The sequence below is a fragment of the Podarcis filfolensis genome, assembly GCF_964270895.1.
Source record: "Podarcis filfolensis genome assembly, chromosome: 9".
Classification (NCBI taxonomy): domain Eukaryota; kingdom Metazoa; phylum Chordata; class Lepidosauria; order Squamata; family Lacertidae; genus Podarcis; species Podarcis filfolensis.
In genome coordinates this window covers 22142071-22164464 of record NC_139610.1, presented here as the reverse complement: position 1 = coordinate 22164464, position 22394 = coordinate 22142071, and the positions used below count along the sequence as shown (strand labels likewise).

General features: G+C 42.3%; 1 long non-coding RNA gene across 8 annotated transcripts in view; it reads right to left on the bottom strand.

Annotated features, from left to right (window-relative positions):
- The window catches only part of LOC310770310, a 159985-nt gene that overhangs the window by 81943 nt on the left and 55648 nt on the right, over positions 1 to 22394 (bottom strand). For 2 of the 8 annotated variants that reach the window (XR_014552048.1, XR_014552052.1), the window contains exons 3-4: positions 17463 to 19011; positions 13933 to 13971 (exon numbers count right to left, since the gene is read on the bottom strand). The exons of 3 other annotated variants lie outside the window; for them this stretch is intronic. This is a non-coding gene — a long non-coding RNA (uncharacterized lncRNA). Of the gene's footprint in view, positions 1 to 11322; positions 12279 to 13932; positions 13972 to 17462; positions 19012 to 22394 lie in introns of those variants that run through there. 3 more of the 8 variants (XR_014552053.1, XR_014552054.1, XR_014552049.1) reach the window with 3 other exon arrangements.

Genomic DNA, 22394 nt, shown 5'->3' with positions numbered 1-22394 from the left:
AGCCCCCACCAAAATCAATGGGTGGCGGGAAGAGATCAAGGTAAATTGCATTTTCATAACGCATGTGTTGTTGATGTGGTCTGGGGAAGATAATGATCTTTGGTTTGTGCATATCTTATCAACTCTACTGCTTTCCTATAGCGCCACTACACTGAGTGACAGGAAAAATGAGATAAGACATCATGGGCAAATTGAGACTGAGCCAGTCTTTGTTCTGGGTTTAATGTGACTGGCCCACTTTAGTCGTGGTGCACCACAGCCAAAGCACAGCTAAGCTCAATGTGACTAACCAATGCGTATTGCCTGACCCATTTTCAATAAAGTTGGGGGATATGGGTTCAAGCCAGAAACAATAATTATAAACTCAGCAGACCTGAGGACCAAAAGTCTAATCCCTGAGAGTTTTGGGGGTTTTTTCTTCACAGTGAGATAAATCCCAGTTTGTAGATTCTGTCTCTCCATCATACACAAATGTAACCAAGAAAGCAATGCTCAGATTATGCAGGGAAGACTAGGAAAACAGAACTTAATTTAATCTGCAATCCTTACTCATTGATGCATCTCAATCTTAGTCAAGTCATGACCACCCATAGAATTCTAAAAACCCACAGAATTCTAAAAACCATGCTGAAGGGAAGAGGGAGTTAAAAAACATATGAACAATCCATTGACCCACAGGCTCCATGGGTCCACAGATGCCCTCCTTACTTTCCAGTTAATTCCTTTCCTCTTTGCCAAACTTTACTACAAAAAGCCAAGGAGTGCACCAATCAGCATGTTTGAAGATTGTGTGAGAAATGGGGAAGCAGGAATTCCAGATTTGGGCAGACTCACCATTGCATGTGTACTGTCTACTGCATACGCCTCTCGGGGGCAAAAGAATAGAGAGTTGCTGCTGAACTGAAGACTATCTCTCATAGAATAGTGTACACATCTTGAAGCGACATAAATGGACCCAAACTGGCTAATCATAATCTTGAAACCAGCCCATTGATTTTGGGACTTGTACACAGCTGCCAAACACTGAAAGATCTTGTATACTAATCCTCATCTTAAAAGGTAAAAGGTACAGAACCCCTGGACGGTTAAGTCCAGTCAAAGGCGACTATGGGGTTGCAGCGCTCATCTCGCTTTCAGGCTGAGGGAGCCAGTGTTTGTCCACAGACAGTTTTCTGTGTCATGTGGCCAGCATGACTAAACCACTTCTGGCACATGGAGGACCATGACAAGTGCCAGAGCACACAGAAACACCATTTACCTTCCCGCCACAGTGGTACCTATTTATCTACTTGCACTGGCGTGCTTTTGAACTGCTAGGTTGGCAGGAGCTGGGACAGAACAATGGGAGCTCACCCTGTCATGGGGATTCGAACCGCCAACCTTCCAATCAGCAAGCCCAAGAGGCTCAGTGGTTTACACCACAGCGCCACCTACGTCATCTTACTACTCACCCATAAACCCGAGGGACTTCAATGGGCCTTTCCTCCTGGTTGTCAAGCTTAGTATTTCAGCAGTGCTGAGAAAAGCTCCATCTTTTCTCCTGAGTTCCAGCACTACATGCAGATTTCTTTCTTGTCCTGTATTATTAAGTATAAGGGTGGATAATTGTTTCAACTGGGTTGTAACCAAAATGGACCTTTTCTTTTTCTCTAGTGAACCCTGGGTCAATTATTTCCCACACAATTTTTCCCGACCTATAAGCAAAATAATAGTGACTTCAGAAAAAGACATGAGCCCTAGTCAAGTGACTTTGTCCTGATGCATCTACCAGTACTTCATTTTTACTTATGTGCTGGCACAGCAAATCTTATGATCAGCCTGTGAAGTGTTCCTAAGTGAAAATAATGTATTACCTTAAGAAACTACTTGGAGAATGAAAAACTACCTTACATGTCTGGCTATGATTGTTTTTCAATATTATTATTTATGAACAGACTTTGCAGACTTGAATGCACATTGAAGAAGGGTTGACACCAATCAACCGTGTGTAAGTGTGTGAATGTGTATATATGCATGTGTGCGTGCGTGCACACACACACACAGACGCACGCACACACTCCAGCCTGGTTTGCATCAGGCCCTCTGGAATTTGCATTCTAGTCTCTGTGCAGTGTGCAGGCATGCTCATAGATGTTTGCTATGGAAAGAGCGCTATCGGTCGCCCGTTGCTTGTATTACAATCCCAACTTCACCCAGCATTGGCTTCCCTGCTGTGACATCACAAACTGTTTCCAGACAATAAGAAGGGCTGAGGAGGGAATGTCAGTAATGCAATATTGTGGCTTCGCAGGGAATACAGAATTTGGCTTGGCTGAGAGGAAACAGCACACAGGCCAACAGATAGGAAGAGTTGGTTGCTTCTAGAAGGTTTAGAGGCAGGGCTGCTGAGGTTAGAGGGGGCAGCAAAAGAGGAAAGGAATGAACCTACACATTGAGTCAAAATACCCAGTCAATACACAGTTACCTGTTTATTTTAATAACGTGGTCCCCTGCCCTGTCATTAATTAACCTGTAACAATATGATAAAGATAAGAAAGGCTTGATCTGTTGCTTATAACTGAAATCTCATCACAGTCAAATATTACATGTACCTAGAAACCAGTGAATAATGTTGTGGCATCCTTCCTACTCGTACAACTGATTTTTAAACAAAGATGACCCAATGGCTTCATATGTATGCAACCGTCTTCCTGTTGAAGTCAGCCTCAAATCTCCCATTTGGTTTTTAGCAGTGTGGGGTTGTTGCCATTAGACTGATGTGTGTTGGCCACATACTTCATGACTGCAATATCAAGTGCCTGAATGAATGAACCATCATGGATCTATGTTTTCAAAAGAGCCAGTTCACACATCCAACTGCTGAGAAGCAACAACAAAAAATAATCAAGTGAGATTTATTGATTGGTTTGGCCATAAATTAATTGAACAGATTCCCAGCCTCCTGGAAGTTGGTTCACTGTGTTTCATATGCTGTGTTTTATTTCTTATTTTTATCCACACTACCAACAACAACAATCTAATTGTCCTTCTGTCTCAGATTAGCTACAAACAGAGACATGCAATCAGCATGATTTGTTGTCGATTCAGCTGAATGCTGAGGTAAGGATTTTGCATCCTGTCTTCAGGTGCTGATGCAGTTTAGCAGATCGAGTATCTTTCTCAAACACTCTTCCTGTTTAATAATAATGCCGGTTCCTGGTGGAATAATCTGCATGCTGGCAGAACGGTGGGTCATATCCAATGGTAACCGTGCGCCTTAGTGCAAAGGACTTCCATTTGCACAAATCAAGGCACCCAATTTTGGTGGATTCTCCTCCCCGCTACTGCATTATATCGAATTGTGTTCCAGAGGAACCCTCAGGAATAACTTGGGGAGGGGGGGCGGTAGGGGAATTGATGAAAAGCAAGCATCCTAACTTGCATAAGTAGAAGCACTATCTGCAAAAGCAAAGCCACCTGATGCAGTACTGGATCTACTCAGAGGAGCAGGAAGTGTAGCCACTATTTATTTATTTTTTAATTTTTATTTATACCCTGCCCTCTCCAGCCAAGGCTGGGCTCAGGGCGGCTAACAAGCAATAATAAAAACAAGTTGAATGAATACAATTTAAAAACAAGATTAAAATACAGCATTAAAATATTGAAACATTAAAATATTAAAATGCAGCCTCATCACAGGAGCAGAAAGGAAAAAGAATGAGGGGGAGGGAACCAAATTGGCTCCAAGCCAAAGGCCAGGTAGAACAACTCTGTCTTACAGGCCCTGTGGAAAGAAATCAGGTCCTGCAGGGCCCTGATCTCATGAGACAGAGCATTCCACCAGGCCGGAGCCAGTGTTGAAAAGGCCCTGGCTTTGGTTGAAGCAAATCTAACTTCCTTAGGGCCCAGGACCACTAGGGTGTTGCTATTTATGGACCTTAAGGTCCTCCGTGGGGCATACCGGGAGAGGCGGTCCCGTAGGTACGAGGGTCCTAGGCCGTGAGGGTCCCCTAACCATGACAATGGATTTAATGTTTTGCACTGGGGCAGTGTCCAACCACACACACACAAACACACACATACACGGAAGGGGGGGCCCAGCTGAGCCTTTGCAAACTTGATACAAACGTGAGAGCCAGAAATCACAGTTGTGGAATGACTATGTCCATTTCCCAGTTCCCAGACTGGAAATACTGGCCAGAGAATGTGTGAAATCTCACAGTCAGAAACCAGTAAGTGCTGGTGGTAGTTGACCACCTGACTCTCAGTTTTGTGATAAATCTGCTGTCCTCTTTATGCAGGTGCAGGGATGGAGAGCAGCACCTGTATAGCATGGCGATTGGGATTTTGCAGATCAGCCCCTATTATATTTGATATACATACAGTAGAGCTGAGCCAACATTGCCAGATTTGGGGGAGGGGGGTTCCCTCCAGGAAAACAAAAGGCGAGGTGACGGGGGGGAATAAGGGAGCAAAAACACATGAGGGCACATTTCTGGGGAACAAAATGGCAAACTCTTTAAAAGTTCAGTTTAGGGGCTTACTGTGTTGGCAACAGAAGTGGCTTTTTTAATTAAGAATGTGTCAGGCAGGATAGCCAAGTTAGTGCCCTCCAGATGTTGGATTACAACACCCCCCATCCCTGACTATTGGTCAAAATGGTTGGGGCTGATGAGAGTTGGACGTCTAGAACATCTGGAGGGCATGATATTGGCTGCCCCTGATGTAAACTTTAAATTAGTTTGAACAGGAAAACAAGTCTGAGGAATGCATTTTGTCCATATTTCTGACCGCTGAGCAGCCTACATCTTAGAGATGCTAGGCAGAGAATGACACAAAGTTTCTTGTGTCTCTTGGGTGATTTTGAACCTCAATAGACCTTTGTTGCATTTGATGAATTAAAAAGCAGATTGTTGCATTGTATTTTGTCCGAGGTCTATTCCCTTGTGTTGTGGGTACTGCAGCTCTTACTGTGATATACTGAATTATTAATAGAATTGTGCAGAGGTAAAAAAATAAAAAATGCACATAAAAAACAACTATTTTGCCTTTGTTCTTTGCTCTTAACACCAGTGACTTGATATTATTTGCCCAAGCCTTCGGAGTTTCTGCAGAAAGAATGCTGAATGGTCAGATTCATTAGTCCCAGATGGAAAGTAATTAGGTACAAGTTGAAAGTTATATTCAGCGTGTAAATCAACCTGCAGCTACTGCAATACTTTTCACACCACTATTTAAAGCAGGGGGTGTGGAGTTCATTCACCACTATGAACTAACAATAGAGATTCATTCAACATTGAGTTGGCCATAATTTCTCAGAGTTTTGTAATTTAAAAAAAAATGTTGGAGAATTTCACCTCTCTTGCCTGCTTTTAACTCTAAGGCATACATGGGAGATATGATCATATAACTCCCAATGTTACATCCAGTTTAGCACTGATCTAAAAAAAGGCCTTCATAATCTCATCCTGCCTCAAATGTTCTCCCTCCCAGGGACAAATGTATTCTGTCCTGCTATCTAACTCCTGCCCGCCTCCAAAATACAATAGAAACAACATTGCAAACAGTATGAAATATTGGCTGATGGCAACAAATATCAATGTATTACTTAACTTTCTCATTACAAACATGTCTTTTACATAAAACTGCTTACAGTTACAGATCTTTATTTCCTCTCACATTTTTTTTGCATTTTAAACCCAGCCCTGTTTCATGAAAAAGTCATTAATAAATCTAATCTTGCAAAAAAAAGGGGGGAGGATGAATTACTTTGTCCACCCGACCTGTTCTCTTTGTTTCCCTTATCTTAGCTTTACCTGCTTCCCCCTCCCCTAGCCATTCATCATGCCTTTGTTTGAAATCTAAATTTAACTTTTTGCATTCAATACCTCATCAACACAGCTTGCAACAAATGGTCTTTTCACACTGAACAATGCAGCTGAATTAAACTTTCCATTTGATCCTAACATGGTTTGCCTTGAATTATAACTGATGATGGTCTTTTTCTTCTGGGAAATGAAGCCTCTGTGAGTGACTGTGTGGCATATCCAGACACACTGAATCAAACCAGGGTGTGATTCACGCTGAAGCCCCTTCTCTTGAGGCACCCCTGTACTGGTATTTTCTGAAAATGTTATGGCTGCTCACAATGTACAAAATACAATTCTGCATCTTCCTTGTATATAAAACTGATCTGTGCTACCTGCCAATAGCAGAGTGCAATAAAAAGTGGGTTGATCTTAAATCACATGGCCTATCACTCAGGTAGCTGTTGTGTAAGAAGCTGTCTTATACCAAGTAAGACCATTGGTCCATCTAGCTCTCTACGGTCTTCTCTACAGTATCTGGAAGTGGCTTTCCATAGTTTGAGACATGCATCTTTTCCAGACACTCACCTGTCCATCACCTGGCATCAGGATGATGTCAGGGGACAACAGCACCTTTGAAAAGTGTTTTGGCAGGGTAAGTGGGTGTGGCTTGGGGGAAATGGCCTCATGGACCAAATTAAGACTCTTGCTGGGCCTATTTGGGCCCATGGGCTAGAGGGTCTTCACCCTCTGGGGGCAGCAAACACAGCTGATAAAAGTTGGGGAGATGGCTATGGATAGCTGTAATGGGTGCTACTGTCCCCTAACTTCTAAATAGCTTGCAGGTCTTTCCTTGAGCCTTTGCCCTAGTCATTATTATGACATATTGGGTTTGATCATTATTAGCTGCCATGAAAGTGACAGTGAGAAAAGGAAGTACCATATTTTTTGCTCTATAGGACACACTTTTTCCCCTCCAAAAATTAAGGGGAAATGTGTGTGCATCCTATGGAGCAAATGCAGGCTCCTTGGCTTCAGCGATAGCAACGCAAAGCCTCCAAAGCGCAGAGGGAGCGCTCCCTCCGCGCTCTGGAGGCTTCACGTTGCTTTCGCTGAAGCCGGGAGAGTGAGAGGGGTCAGTGCGCACCGACCCCTCTCGCTCTGGAGGCTTCGGTTTCCTTTTGCTGAAGCCGGGAGAGCAAGACTCTCCTCTTTTCAGCAGAAAGGGAGAGGTGCACAGCGCTCCTTCAGCGAAGCAGCAGGAGAAATGGAAGGGGCTCCGTTTCTCCTGCCGCTTCACTGAAGGGGCGCTGAGCAGAGAGGGGGAGAATTTTTTTTTCTTGTTCTCCCCCTCTAAAACAAGGTGCATCCTATGGTCGGGTGCGTCCTATAGAGCAAAAAATACAGTATTTGTGGGACTGAGTGTGGGTATGTATGAACATTTTTAAGGACTGTGTGAAATGTATGTTTGTATGTTTGTAATCTTAAAAAAAAGAAAGAAAGTGACAGCCAGTCATGCCTCTTCCCAGCACTGCTACCCATCCACACACCTGCTTCTTCACACAGCAGAGGCATCACAGAGATTCGCCATAACTTTCCTATTCCTGCTGTCAGTTCAAGCTGAGGAAACAGCAATGCTGGCATTTCTGAGGAGGGTGGAAGGAGATTCTCCATGACTGGCAGGACCATTTTATATATATTTAAAAAATGTTGATGCCTAATTTAAAAGAATCCTTTTAATTCCAGTATAACCTTTTGTTGACTTGGGATCCTTGCACCTAATTCTGTCTCAGCTGCTTGACAGGCACAGAAACTTGCAAGACAGGATGGATCATTAAAAAAAAACACATTTCACATGCAATGCATTTTATACCCTGCAATTTAAACCAAACTGAACAATTATATCAGTTTTGCAAGTCTCAGCTCTGTGCCACCATGGCCACCTGCTATTCTGAGCCTACGGTAGTTTTCCACCCTCATTTATTTGATGAATGCCGTATTTAAGAATTTAAGGCCTTGTTAACCTTTCACAAGTTTGTCTTTCCACAATAAAAGACGTCTTAAAAACCAGACTGGCTTCGTCTGCAACTAGAACAAGGGGATGCTGTGCCCTGGCTGGGACAGAAGCAGGCCATTCCCATATTTCCTGTCTGATTTATTCCAGTTTTTAAATACCTTTTAAATAACCCTCCTGATTTTCTTCTACGCTCACCTTGGGACAGTTTGCTTAGTCTGAAATTGAATAAAGGAAAACAAAAGCAAGCTGAACTCCATTAAGAAAGGAACTCCAGTAAACCTCATCAGGGAATGAGTATTTCACTTGTGAGCCACCAGTCTTTTGACAGCTTCTCCACACCAGGGACTGTTTAGCACTCCAAAGGCTGAGTGCATCTTCTATTTCCCAATAGCAATCCAAACAAAAGTGTATTAGTTAGAGATGGAAAAGGCTTATTAGACTGGTTGAGTTCATCCTTTTGCAGTAGCCCACAGAGGAATGTATCTAATATTAGACTGATGTTTCAGATGATGATAACAAAGAGGACAGGTAGACCAAAACTACGTGTGAAGACAGGGAAATTAAGGCTTTGGAAGTGGATGTAGATGAAGCCCATATTGAAGTGGGATAGGAAGGGAAAACTTTTATTTCTCAGGTGCAGGAAAGTATTTGTTCACTCAAGTTAAGCTGCCTACCAAGCAAAAAAGACACACATATATAATCTATAACTAAGACTTCTGTTCACTCCAGTAGTGCAATTCAGTTGTGACATCTCCAGGGTCTACACAAGGAAAAACTCCTTACGTTTATACCCCCTGTACCCTTCCCAACAAAAGTAAGACGGAGTTTGTGGGAGTTAAACTGTTTAGCAACCGAATATCATATAATCTGGAACTATCGAGTTATCATAACTTTCCGAAACCGCAGTCAGAGATTTGGCTACAAATGTGAAAAAGGGGGAAATGTGACCAACTTGGGCTACACAATACACAGAGCTACATGCTGGAAGAATTCATATTCAGCACACGTCATATTGTAACAGCTTACTTTAAATTTGGGGTGAGAAACCTGCTTCCAGGGGCCACAAGCGGCCATTAGGCTAATTTTATGTGCCCCTCTGCAAATGATCAATTCAGATCTGTGTTAATAGAAGAGGGAAATGGGAGAGGGAGCTGAAACAGGTGGAGATATGGAGGGGAGGAAGAAGAACAAAGAAAGAAGTATGGGGTGGGCAGGATGTGATGTAATCCTGCTATGCTGCATACTCCACGCATTTCTTTCTCTTGCACCACCAACTTTTGGTTCTGACTCTGCCCGCTTTTGACTCCTCTGACTTAATTTGTTCTGTGGCAATCTACTATACAATGTTGAATGTTGTCTGTTTGCTATGCACCTGGACACTTCTTAAGATATTGTAACTTTGCAGGTTGGTTCCTGTGATCAAGAAGCAGTTGTTTGTTTAAGATTGAACGCAATTGGATGCCATTTTGAATCAAGATGGCGAACGTAACCTTTGAAAACAGCACTGGTTTTTCAGTTTTTTAAGAATTCCGGAGCAATGCTGGGTATGAGGCTGCTGGTTTATTAGAAATGGCAATTAATACAAACAGAGTTGCTAAGCATGCTAAATTATACCCTCTCTTTCTTGCCTAGCCTTCTTTCTCCCTGCTCAGAGGTCCCAGTAAGCAAGGAGAGGGAAATGAAACAGGACCATCTTATACAGAGTCAGATCATTGGCCCAACTAGCTCAGTATAGTTTTCTCTGGCTGACAGAAGCTCCTTAGAGTTTCAACAGGAGCAAATAAGGTAAATTCGTTGTCCATGGGTATACTAATGTATTGTTTTTATGCATTTTATTTCATAAAATTTATATACAGCTTGATTGCAGAAAGCCTTGAAACTTATCAGCACTGGGCCATAGGAAGCTGAATCCCAGAAGGGCTGAGAGAGGAGCTAGTTAAAGCAGTTGCAGGCATAACATCAAACCCCGATTTGCAGCATGACCCATGCTTCTTACTAGCTTAGTGGTGTGCTACGCATTCTTGGCACAAGTCTCTATATTCCCTGTAGCATGCAGAGCAGAGTGTGTGACTCGGAAGGTGGGAAATGACCAGGGATTTCTTTCCATTCACATTTTTATGCGAACACTCCTAAATTGCACTTCAGGAACCAATCCGAAACACAGCTTCCTTTCAAAATTCGTACTTGTCTGAATTTTGCAATGCAGGTCACCCCCCCCCAACCCCGAAATGCATCAATGTGCACAGAAATGTGTATATTGTTGAAAGTGAGGTGCAAAAATGTCATTAAGTTATTGCAAACTCTAACAATCAAGACAGAATGCTTAATGTAAGGTAAAAGAGGTTAAACTGCTATCAAACCAGTGACCACAAATTATTAGGAATTGTACCTGCCTGCAATCCTGCCAACCTAGCAGTTCGAAAGCACGTCAAAGTGCAAGTAGATAAATAGGTACCGCTCCGGCAGGAAGGTAAACGGTGTTTCCGTGCGCTGCTCTGGTTCGTCAGAAGCAGCTTAGTCATGCTGGCCACACGACCCATAAGCTGTACGCCACACAACCCGTAAGCTGTACGCCGGCACCCTCGGCCAATAAAGTGAGATGAGCGCCGCAACCCCAGAGTCGGTCACGACTGGACCGAATGGTCAGGGGTCCCTTTACCTTTACCTTACCTGCCTGCAAAGGTCTTTGCAAAATCAGAGGATGTAATTACCCCTTTTTATTAATATAAACAATGAAGGGGTACCAGGTAATGGAGAAAGATTTCCGCATTTTGACTCCTCTGGCCTGTCTATTGCACACTGTCGGTGTCTCCACCACAACTAATGCCCAGATTCTGCTCTCCCAACCCTTAAGAGCAGACATAGGCAAACTTCAGCCCTCCAGATGTTTGAGACTACAATTCCCACCATCCCTAACCACTGGTCCTGTTAGCTAGGGATGATGGGAATTGTAGCCCCAAACATCTGGAGGGCTGAGTTTGCCTATGCCTGCTTAAGAGCACAATGCATGTGGTATCTCCAGTGCTGAGCAACTCCCATATGTGCAGCTCCAAGTAAGAAAATGATTATCTCTTTATATAATTCATTCTGCACTGGGTCAGGAAATATTGACAATAGCGTTAGTCCAGGGTCTACAAGAATCAGTTGTTGCACTGTAGCGGAGACATCTCTGCTTCGCCTCCTTGATATCCATGCGAATGGAAGGAGTTTTCGTAATAACTAACCGTGTGTAAACAAAATCCAAACTGCATCCCTAAACTATATCTAGTTCAATATTTGGGAGAGGAAAATGAGAGTGAAATTATCTTTCCTGCACTACTCACATTAGACCAAATAGGAAAGCAAATTGCAAGCTATAGATGGAGACACTCTGAAAGAGAGAGGGGGAGAGATCAGGATAGACTGGCTGTTGACCAGGAACTGAGCATCTGCTGCTACTATTATCTGTGTTCATTTGCAGTCTACATTTTTAATGCTTATCAATTTTTTAACTTTATTCCCGTCCCTTTTTTCCTGCCTGCTGTTGTAAGCTTAATAAAAGATGGAAGAGCTGGAGAGGATTAATATTCTTTGAATTACATTCGGCAGAGGAGTCACGGCTGTGTCAGTTTCTCAAATCTAGCAAGATATTTACCTTCCTCGCACTATTTTTCCTCTCCCCACTGCTCGAAGTCTTGCATGTAGACACTGTGTTGAATATTTAACGTGAGGAATTTTCTGATAACTCAAACATCATTATGCTTCTGTGAGCCACACACTACATGACATTTGAGTTCTTGCTTTAATTTACATCCTTTTCCCCAGGATTTCTGGAGTTTTATTGAAGAGAAACCTTTCATGCCCTGCAACACAATACCTGGGTGATTGCATCAACTACTCTAGCCCATATCAGACTGAAGAAAACTCCGGTTTCTATCCTGTTTTGTGTGTGCATGGGTGTGTTTTGATAGAGCAGCAGGGAGATGGGGGTTTTTATACATGAAGGTTGGTAGTCGCTGACTTTTGTAGGCTGAGCACAGTGATTGCAGCACCAGCATATTTTAAAAGATGGAAATTATTTAGAGCCTAACGACTACACATAACTTTTGATGTGTTGCTTGAAGCAATGGCTCTGGTTTTTTTAAAAAAATGCACAAAGCACATCCCTGAGTCAGATCGGGACAACAATGCATGGAGGCAGGATATTTATAAACCTTCCCTTAATTTGGGAGTGCCAAGAAAATGAATGAAAATATAGGAAGCTGTCTTAAATTGAGTCAGCTCATTGCAGTGAGTGTTCACCTTGTAGTGAGTCTTAAGAGACACGCCTGATCTCTAACAAATACTCCCCTCTTCTTCCTGGCTGTGGCTCCCTCCATAGTACAGTGGGAACAGGCTAGAATCTATGTAGCAAGCCCTGCTTGCTTTGCTGAGCTGCTGATCTGCTGCTCACAGATAAATACAGCTGTCGATGTTTTCCTGACTCCTGCTGCTTCCTGGTATTAGAACAGAAGAAGAAGAGGAGTTTGGATTTGATATCCCGCTTTATCACTACCCAAAGGAGTCTCAAAGCAGCTAACAATCTCCTTTCCCTTCCTCCCCCACAACAAACCCTCTGTGAAGTGAGTGGGGATGAGAGACTTCAGAGAAGTGTGACTAGCCCAAGGTCACCCAGCAGCTGCATGTGGAGGAGCGGGGAAGCGAACCCGGTTCCCCAGATTACGAGTCACCACTCTTAACCACTACACCACACTGGCTCTCTATTAAGGTGGTCTACCTCTTATTAAGGTAGACACACTGCAAGGTTTCTTAACACAGTGAGTACCTTCCCTAAGCCCAAGGAATACTACACACCAAGCTCAGTATCATTTATGCGCACTAGCAGTGACTTTCCATGGTTTCAGGCAGGGTTTCAGGCACTACCTGGAGATGATGAAGATTGAACCTGGGACTTTTTGCCTGAAAAGCAGTTCCTCTGCCACTGAGTTACAGCCCTTCTGCATCGTCATGCTTAATAGATTGTGGCCTGATCCCTTTAACATCCCATTGGAACACAGAAAGGTGCCACTGATTCATCTAGCTCAGGGTTTCCCAAACTTGGGTCTCCAGCTGTTTTTGGATGACAATTCCCATCATTCCTAGCTAGCTAGCCAGGGATGATGGGAAATGTAGTCCATAAACAGCTGGAGACCTAGGTATGGGAAATCCTGATCTAGTTCATTATTTGTGGAGCTGGGAAGTGTTATTTGGGTGACGAAAGGTGTGGTAGGACATTTTGGTAGTTATACCCTACCATCCAGGGGAAGGAAAACTCTGATCCTAAACCTCTGCTACTTTGCAAGATATCTTCAGGAGAAAAAAAGGCTAAGGAGTAAATCCTATACAAACCCAGAGCCGAGTCCCTAAGACAGTGGGATTGCATCTTGTACGTCTCTTTCTGGCAACTCCTGCAGCCAAGTTGGTGCCAAACGTATTGCCATAGCTGTTAACCTTCCCCTTTTTTGCGGGAAATTCCCTCATTCCAACGCCGTTTCCCGCTGCTTCCCGCTGCTATCCCGGATTGTTAGATATCCCGTAGACTGTCCCCGGGACAGATGAGGCTGCTGGTCCCTTATTTTTGAGGCTGCTGATCCCTTATTTTCAAATCTGAAAGTTGACAGCTATGCGTATTGCTCTGCTTTCTTTTGAACCATATCAGCAAGGCTAATATGCACCCTGCCCAGGCTTGCTCCCTGGGGAGATCAAATCAGTGCGCTAATGCAGCAGTTTGACTTCACCCCTGGGTGCACTCCATAGTCTCTCAAGACTGATGGATGCCAACAACAACAACATCCTACTTTAGATACTTGGAGTACATGGTTCTCTCCCCACTCTATCCTCACAGCAACCCTGTGAGGCAAGCTAGACAAAGATAACCGACCTAAGGTGACCGAGTGAGCTTCATGGCAGAGTAGAACTGCAAACCCTGGTCTCACAGATACTAGTCCAACACTCTAACCATTACACCACACTGATTCTTCAAGAGCAGGACACTCATCTCAGAATATTAGTGCCTTTCCCAAAAGAATTAAGAATTAGTATCCTTCTGATGTCCTTAAAGTTTCCAATTATTTTAGCTCTGTAATTAAAGTGTAGACAATGTTTGCTTACCTTCTATGTATTATGTCTCATGTAACTAGGAACATTTTCCTATGAGTATTGTAAAAAAAAAAAATGCAACCACTGTAAGATTAAATCCAGAATGCAGATATAAAATGGCTACTTATCTATTTTTGTAAGTAATTAAAATATAACTATATCTGATACTGTTAAAAAATTTCCCATTTACTTTTAACAGCATTAGCGAAAGCACATTCTTCATAGTTCGTCGTCCCCCCTCCAAGCATCCTAATTGATTGGGTAATTTAAAAGTAGGCAGAATAGTAGTAATCAAGAAGTAATCATGCATTTCCATGTTAATATAGATGCTCTGTTTTCCAGCTTTCATTTGCTCTGTGCCTATTCATTTTCTCTCTTTTGCCACTCAGAGTTACAATGATCTAGCTAGAATGGTGCTACAGAAGATGCGAAAACCTTTCCAATACATTCCCCGTGAAGAAGGGTGTGAGCCAGCAGTCAGCTCTCCTGGGACATCAGTGCTGGATGGCTGTGCAATTTTAACTTTGGATGCCGATCTATTTTTAATTGCTTTGGTGCCTTTAAAACTGTTTTGCATCTGCTATTTTAATATCTTTATTGCAGCACGCTAAGGGGTTTGGCGGTAGCGAGCAGGAAGCCTCTGGCAGCGATTGGCTTGCGCTGCTTAACAATCACAGAGGAGATGGGCTCAGGCTTGCCATTTGTTGCTTCCATAATTCTAGAGATGTAACTCTAGAGTAATTCTAGAGATGGGCTGCGCAGGTGAAGATCCTAAGAAGTAAGGTGACCATGTGTCCTCCTTAATCGAGAACAGCCTGTGTTCAAAGGACTGTTAGTGGTCTAGTTGAAGCAATCCACTATTAAAGAGCTGTCTGGACCACAGAAGGGTGGTGCCTAAACATTACTGCAGAAGGGGATAAGAACTTCCCATGCAGATACCATTCTAAGATGCCATAGCAAATCGGATTTCATAAACAGAAACACTTTTCAAGTTGCTACTATTTTGGTATGGGGATTCTTGCAAAGAATCGCCAATCTTGATTCTGTAGCATCAGCATGAAAGAAAACTACAGAGAAAAGATTTCTGGCTTTCATTCTCTCTTTGAAGTGATATGCGCACCGAGTTTAATTGGAGTCAGTAACTTTCGGTGACTGATAGCAATGGAAGTTGCTGAGAGAACACATATTACAAAGCCAGATCCACAACCCCTGCTATTGTTTAGGAATATATATGTGTTTCACTGTTGCAAACAAATCTATCCATGATATCGGATCTGCTGCCACGATATATATCTTAGCCTAAAAGCTGATTCTGAACAGTCCAGTGATGAAGGAGGACTTTGCAAACCAGCATGGGCTAAGTTCAGATGTTAACACCATGGCTGGTGTTACGGGTCATTCTTTTCCATGAGGTGGATCAAAGTGGATTTGGGGGGCAAAGCCATAAAAATGCAGCATTTTATAAGAAATAACAGGATACATACAAGATAGCTAATGTCATATCTATTGTTGTTGTTTAGTCGTTTAGTCGTGTCCGACTCGTCGTGACCCCATGGACCAGAGCATGCCAGGCACTCCTGTCTTCCACTGCCTCCCGCAGTTTGGTCAAACTCATGCTGGTAGCTTCGAGAACACTGTCCAACCATCTTGTCCTCTGTCGTCCCCTTCTCCTTGTGCCCTCCATCTTTCCCAACATCAGGGTCTCTTCCAGGGATTCTTCTCTTCTCATGAGGTGGCCAAAATATTGGAGCCTCAGCTTCAGGATCTGTCCTTCCAGTGAGCACTCAGGACTGATTTCCTTCAGAATGGATAGGTTTGATCTTCTTGCAGTCCATGGGACTCTCAAGAGTCTCCTCCAGCACCATAATTCAAAAGTCATCAATTCTTCGGTGATCAGCCTTCTTTATGGTCCAGCTCTCATATCTATACTGCTTCCCAAACCAGTGGTGAGAATGCAGTGAATACAGAGTAAATGTGTGTGTACATAGTCCATGTTTATGTTATTGGGAATTAACTTGTTCCTCTCTCCTCCTCTTGCATGGCCATGAGGAGACTGGAAACATTAGCTTCCTGGTTTAAATTAGCTATCATTTGTTATGATTTCTGAACTAGCAACTGCAGTTAGTTTAAGCTGTGGTTTATTGACACAAACCAGTATCTTGGTGGTTTCTTTCAATAAACCATAGCTTAAACTTACTGCAGTATGGTCAGGTTCAGATGGAACGAACAGTGGCTAGTTAGCAAATGCTTCCTGCTGCCAACATGGAAGGTTGTTGGAACTTACTTCCACCTTTGGTGGAAGTGTGATAAGGTTAAGCAGTTCTTCTCCATTATATTTCAGGAAATTGATACCATTACAGGTCAGTCTTCATACAGCACTGACCCCACAGCTTGCACTATGAGGTTATTTGAAGGAACAGAAGAAAAACTTAAAAATAAAGAATTGACAGTCCATTTACTTACAGTAGTGAAACTACAATAGCCAGGTTTTGCAGATACCTTGCTAGTGCTTATTTTTACATACTAGTGTTCTATATTTTGGGAAATGGCACTTCTAGAAAAAGCCAGCATATAAGCTAAGGGTCTCAATGGGTCAAATTAAAAGAGAGATCTTTTTCCATTTGGTACAATTTGATTATGCTTGTCAGCAATGAGGAGCGTGGTCAATTGCCACTGAGGGCTTTCCAAAGGTTTTGGTTGATATAACAACTCCTATTTTCTATGTCTCTCTCCCTTGAATATGTGAGGGATACTCATACATTTTATTGTTTACATGGTGAGATTAATATAAATAAATTTGATTATTATATGCCCCCACCTTTTCCCTGTAAGTACGTTCATATTGTTTCTACATCTCTGGACTGATTTTTTTTGCATTCGGATGTTTATTTATTGCTTTCTAGCCCCTCTGTTGTCAGAGGTTTTGTCTGATATTCTGTATTGCACTGTGTAATACCAATACAATCTTTTTCATTTCTTTTTCATTTTTCTTGTTTAAATAGAAATCTTTTTAAAAAGAAAGGAAGTTCCATATTCAAATCTCACCTCAACCAAGAAATCGGTACTCCAAAGCAACTCGTGTCTCCCCCCCCCCCAATACCTCTAAAATAGCAGGATGCTGCTCCACAGAAACTTGAAGAAGGGTGTTCAACATGGCTGCCTCTTGTTTTATGGAACAGCATCCCTGTTGAGATATGACAGGTGCTCATTATTTGCACTTTCTGGAAACAATTGAATACATTCCTGTTTTGACAGGCTCTTCCAGCATGATGAAAAGGTCTCTACTATAGAAGTTTATTTTTGCACTGTTGTTCTTTTTTGTACTGTTTTAAAAACTAATTTTAGTTACTTTGAGGTATGTTTGTAAATTGCCCAGAGATTCATTTAAAAGATGATTCGGAAAATATTATCAATTAATTAATTAATTAAACTTAATAGTTTCTTTTTTTCACAAAAGCATCTCAAAGCAACTAAACATCAGTAAATAAGCAACATACATTAAAACCAACCAAAAAAATCTAAAACTAAAACATTATTATTACCGTGGCACACCACCCCAATCTCAGAGTGATGCGAAGTTCCAGGGAGGTTTCAGAAGTTTACCTCAGGGTTCATGTTTCCTTTTGGGAATAAGACACAATGGAGACTGAGGTATCATTATGATATATGGTTTGTTTACACATATATACAACCTGAGCCCATGATGGAGGGGTTCACAGGATCGACACCCCAAAAGGGTGTTGTTTCTCTCATAGCCACAACCTTTGATTCAAACAGAAATCAAATGTTGATCTCAGGTGTTCCCCCGACTCTCTCTCCAGCTTGCTGCTTTGCTTCTAAGTCACATCACTGCTTCTTCTCCAAGTCTGAACTCTGATTTTTGTCTGTCTCACTATATGTGAGTTGAGGCTGGGGCTCCTCCAGCCATTTGCAGTCTCCGACAGAACCCTTCCTTTGTGCTCCTTACATCTCAGTCAGGAGGCTAGCCTGGCTGTTCCAAAAATTAGAAGCCTCGATTAGATTTTAACACTTACTGGATCCAGGGATTAGAGGAGTCTGGCACCCAGGTTAACACCTCAAACTCACAACATTACTGCTGCTGCTACTATATAATGGTGATCTATGCAGAGGACAAGGTAGCACTCCCCTGGGATAGGTAGGACATATTATATAAATGCTACTAATTATATTTGGGCATTTAAACATAAAATGTGTGTGCCCTCTGGCATGCTGCGAGCCATGTCAGCCTGTCCTCCTTCTCACCAAGTGATTTCTGTTGCATGGCAACATGTTCTTAGGTCCCCTGGGCCCACAGTAAAATAACAGTGCCCCTTAACTCCCAACAGAAGGAAAAAGGGATATTCTTCTGACTCTATGCTCTTCTACATAGCACCATTCTTAAGCTTGCCTGTCTTCTTTACATGTTTTCATGAATAAATACATGGCACTGACTGAAACACAGAGAAGGGAGCTGCTATTTCTGTTAAAGTTCCGCTACCCTAGAAAAATACGAACTGCTTCTGTATGTGTTACCGAGAGCTCAGTCTACACATTATGTGGATGTGTGAAATCTCTGCAATTTGGGCAACAGTTCAAAATGAGTCTCATCATCACCGGGGCACAGCATAGTGCCTTGAGGTTTGCATGGATGCATCTCCAGGCATGTGCACTGGAGACAAGATGCCTGCACTCCTCGGACACTCTTCAACCAGTAATTTGGATTAGAGATGCACTGGGGAGGAGTGTGAACTCTAGTAGCTCATAGAAACAAAGCAAGTTCATGTAATGATTTACCAGAGCCAGGTACCCACTTCGCCGTCACCCCACACCGAGGCTGTCCTTCAAAAATAAGGTCACTTGGAGATTATGGTGTCTCACTATGGGCTTCCTTCTACAACTAGGAACACAGGAAGCCGCCTTATACTGAGTCAGACCATTGGTCCATCTACCACAGTATGGTCTACACTGATTGGCAGTGGCTCTCTAGGTTTCAGACGGGGCTCTCTTCCAGCCCAACCTGGAGATTCAGGGGATTGAATATGGTATCTTCTGCATGCAAAGCAGATGGTCAACCAATGAGTTAGGCCCTTCCTGTGTATAACACAAAAAGTGAGAAAGTCAGACTCTTACATCACAAAAGCACAATGGAATTTAATCACAATGTTTTCCTTCCTTGGGAGCTATAGGTGTTACATTCTTAGATGCAACAACACCAAGAAGTGTTAATGTAATTCCAACAAGAGGCATCATGAGGAGCAAGGGACTCTGTTGGAGAGTTGCTGGCCAGTGGGGCAGCCATGTTTTCTTTGGGGAAAAACACAAGAATACCCTTTGGAACAATCATGTTGTGCCATTTCTAGAAAAATTAACCAACGAACTTAAACTAGCATGGGGACAAGCAAAGGAGGACATCTTCACCCCAGTGTGTTTCCTCTTATCACATATACAGCACAACAGGACAATGACCTATCCCCCAACAACATATGAATCATTATGGCTAACCTGACACAACAACCCCCCCCAAAAAAAAAACCATACCGCAACCAACCAAGCACAACCAACCAAACCCTGGACCCTCCAATCTCTCTCAATGCCAATAAAAACAAGTAACTATATAAATAAAGTTTTGACTGTTATTGGCATCAAGCTCTTAATATGATTAGTCAAGGAGGCATGAGATCAAGACCCTGCATAGATGTGGATGGTGTTATTCTCTGGTTGCAATTATTTCACTATTAGAGTGTTAACAGGCTCACCAAGGCTATCTCCAGCCTTGCATTTTATTTACTGTAGCTCAAATTCGTGCAAAAATGAAATCATCTTCTTGTTTGTATAATTGAGATTCCATAAGCATTTTGGAAACTCAATTGGCTCACTAAACAACACCTCACTTCATGTCATAAGCAGTCATTGTTTGCCAGTTTTAACTGTCAGCTAACAAATAATCTTTTAGAACACGTAGAAAAATAATTAAGTGGCAAGAAATCAGCCATCCATATCAGAACAACTGAACGCTATATCAATAACAGGACATTTACTTGAAACTTCAGCTCAATAGGAGTTGAATCCACAGTCCTTCAGTGCCAGACACCTCATTGATTCAAGTACCAAAAAAATCTTTAATTACCAAGTAACAAGAACTTTCAGGTGTTCAATTACTTACCAGATGGAGCCCATATAGTATCTGAGAAGCATATGGAAATTACCAGAGAAAAATGAGTACTGTTTTTATTAAAACGATACAAGAGTGGCTCAGTGTAGATCATACCAAGATCCATATGCCAATAGAACATCCCAGGAACAAGATTTTACATATCAAACACTTGGCTTCATCAACAAAAGATCTCAGCCTATTGAAATTTGCATTCAGTTGTTGGAAGGCGCTCCTAATAAAACAACATTACTTCCACATTAAGGTGTACATATAATAACAGCAATTGGAAAATGTATAGAATGTGAAAACAGCAAGTTTCTATTTTACTCCAGAAGTCTGCACCACATTATGGTGTTTCTACTTAGGTTTACTTCTAGCAAAGCATTCACACAAATGCAATCTACCCACTTTTTTCAGACAAGTAAAAGTGTTAGCATTGCATTAAAATGCAGCATGAATGTCCTGTTTTCTGAGAGAAATTCTCTTAGATATAGATATTCATTTTATTTTATGTTAAAAGACTTAAGGTTGTGTTTTTTCCTGTGTTGTCACCTGCTGGAGCAATTTAGCACTTGGTTTATGTTGTAATTTTCTTAGATCTGAGTTAACATCTACTGATGTTATAATACTTCCATAATGTGAAACTTTTGTCCTGTGGTGGTTGGATGACTAGATATAAATAAATGCATCTTGTCTATTTTTTATGATACAATATAATAATAATAATAATAATAATAATAATAATAATAATAATAATAATAATAATGCATTGCATTCAATAGTGGCTTTGCACTAGTGGAAAGCAGTTCTGTTTGCTCGTGATGAATTTTCCTATGCTGTATAGTCTACCATATCCCCAAAAATCTGATTCTGAGGGTACTCTGGAACAGTATCGAAAATGATGCCAAGTGCTGCGGTAGATAAGGAAGCTAGCAAAACCCAAAAAGTTCCACCTTGTCTCAACAGAAGTGTTTCCTGCTGGCTCACTGTTGGATACAAGCCAATACTTGTTTAGTGCTATCTGTGTACAAGGAGCTCTAGGAAATCACCAAAATTTAGACAGATCCCAGCCACAAACTCAAGTCTGACAGAGAGAGGAAAGGCAAAGGATGACAGAGGTAAAGAGTAACAAGGGATGAACGTAAGCAAATGCTGGACTTAATAGGGATAGATGGATCAGCCTCAGTATTGATTTAGGAGACAGAAATCTTAAATCACTTGGGGGTAGCACAGTCAACTGAGATGCGGGGACCTCTAGGTCCCATTGCATGCCTGGCAGTATCACCTGAGGGGCAGGAAGCTTCAGGAAGGCCTACTGGTACTTTGGCCCTGTTTGGTCTTCTGGGATTTCAGTCAAGTTCTGAAATACGTCTTTAGAAACAGCAGGCGGATCCTACAAATACATGTGCTGCAACTGGACCCCACAGAATTTATCAGCAGTCTTGCAATTAAGAATGAAGGCTTCTGGATACTAGTTGCTGGAAACCTCAGGAGGAGAGTGTGCTCTTGTGCTTAGGTCTTGCTTGAGGGTTTCCATGGGCATCTGGTGGCCACTGTGAGCACAGGATGCTGGACTAGAATTCCTGCTCCGTGATTGCAGTCATAGGATTTTTGTCTATCACATGACAGTGTATGTTTTGACTCCACAGAGTGGGAAGTGACAGAAACAGGATGTTTGTGTTACTGTATTCTGTGAAGTGGGACTATTGTCCTTTGTCCTTTTTCTCTTTGCTGTCTGATGCTAAAGAGAGGGAGCCATGTTGGAGTGCTCCATGTGTGTTTATATGTAAATAAAGTAGATTAGCCAAAATACTGAGTTGCTGAGGTCTGTCACGCAAGTTGTGCATACTCTGCAGATCCCTAAGCGTGCCGGTGTTGGTTGGCATCGGTCGCTGTGATGTTTAGGCAGAAGAAAGCTTTTGAAGCTCCCAAACTATCAGCCAGGAGGGAGGGAACATGCCAGTCGGGCATGTGTCTCTGACAGGGTCCTACTCAAGTGTAGGCTGAACTCCTGACAATGAGCCACTGGCTCTTCTTATGTGTGTGTTTTTTAACACCAGGGTTGTTTTTTTCTGAATGCAAGTTTGTCTTTCCAGCTGCTTCTAGATTTCAACCAGTTGCGCAGCCTCCCACTGCCATAGTTGGCCCAATTGGCCAATTATGCATCACCAATGGTGCTTGATGGGGCTAACCGAGATATGCTTCCTGGTTTTTGCCAGCCGGCTAATGAACTATGGTTGGGGCTGGGTCGTTTCAAAATGTTTCGTTCATATAAATATCTTTGGAGTTGTCATACAAATATCTTGGGGGAGGTGCTATG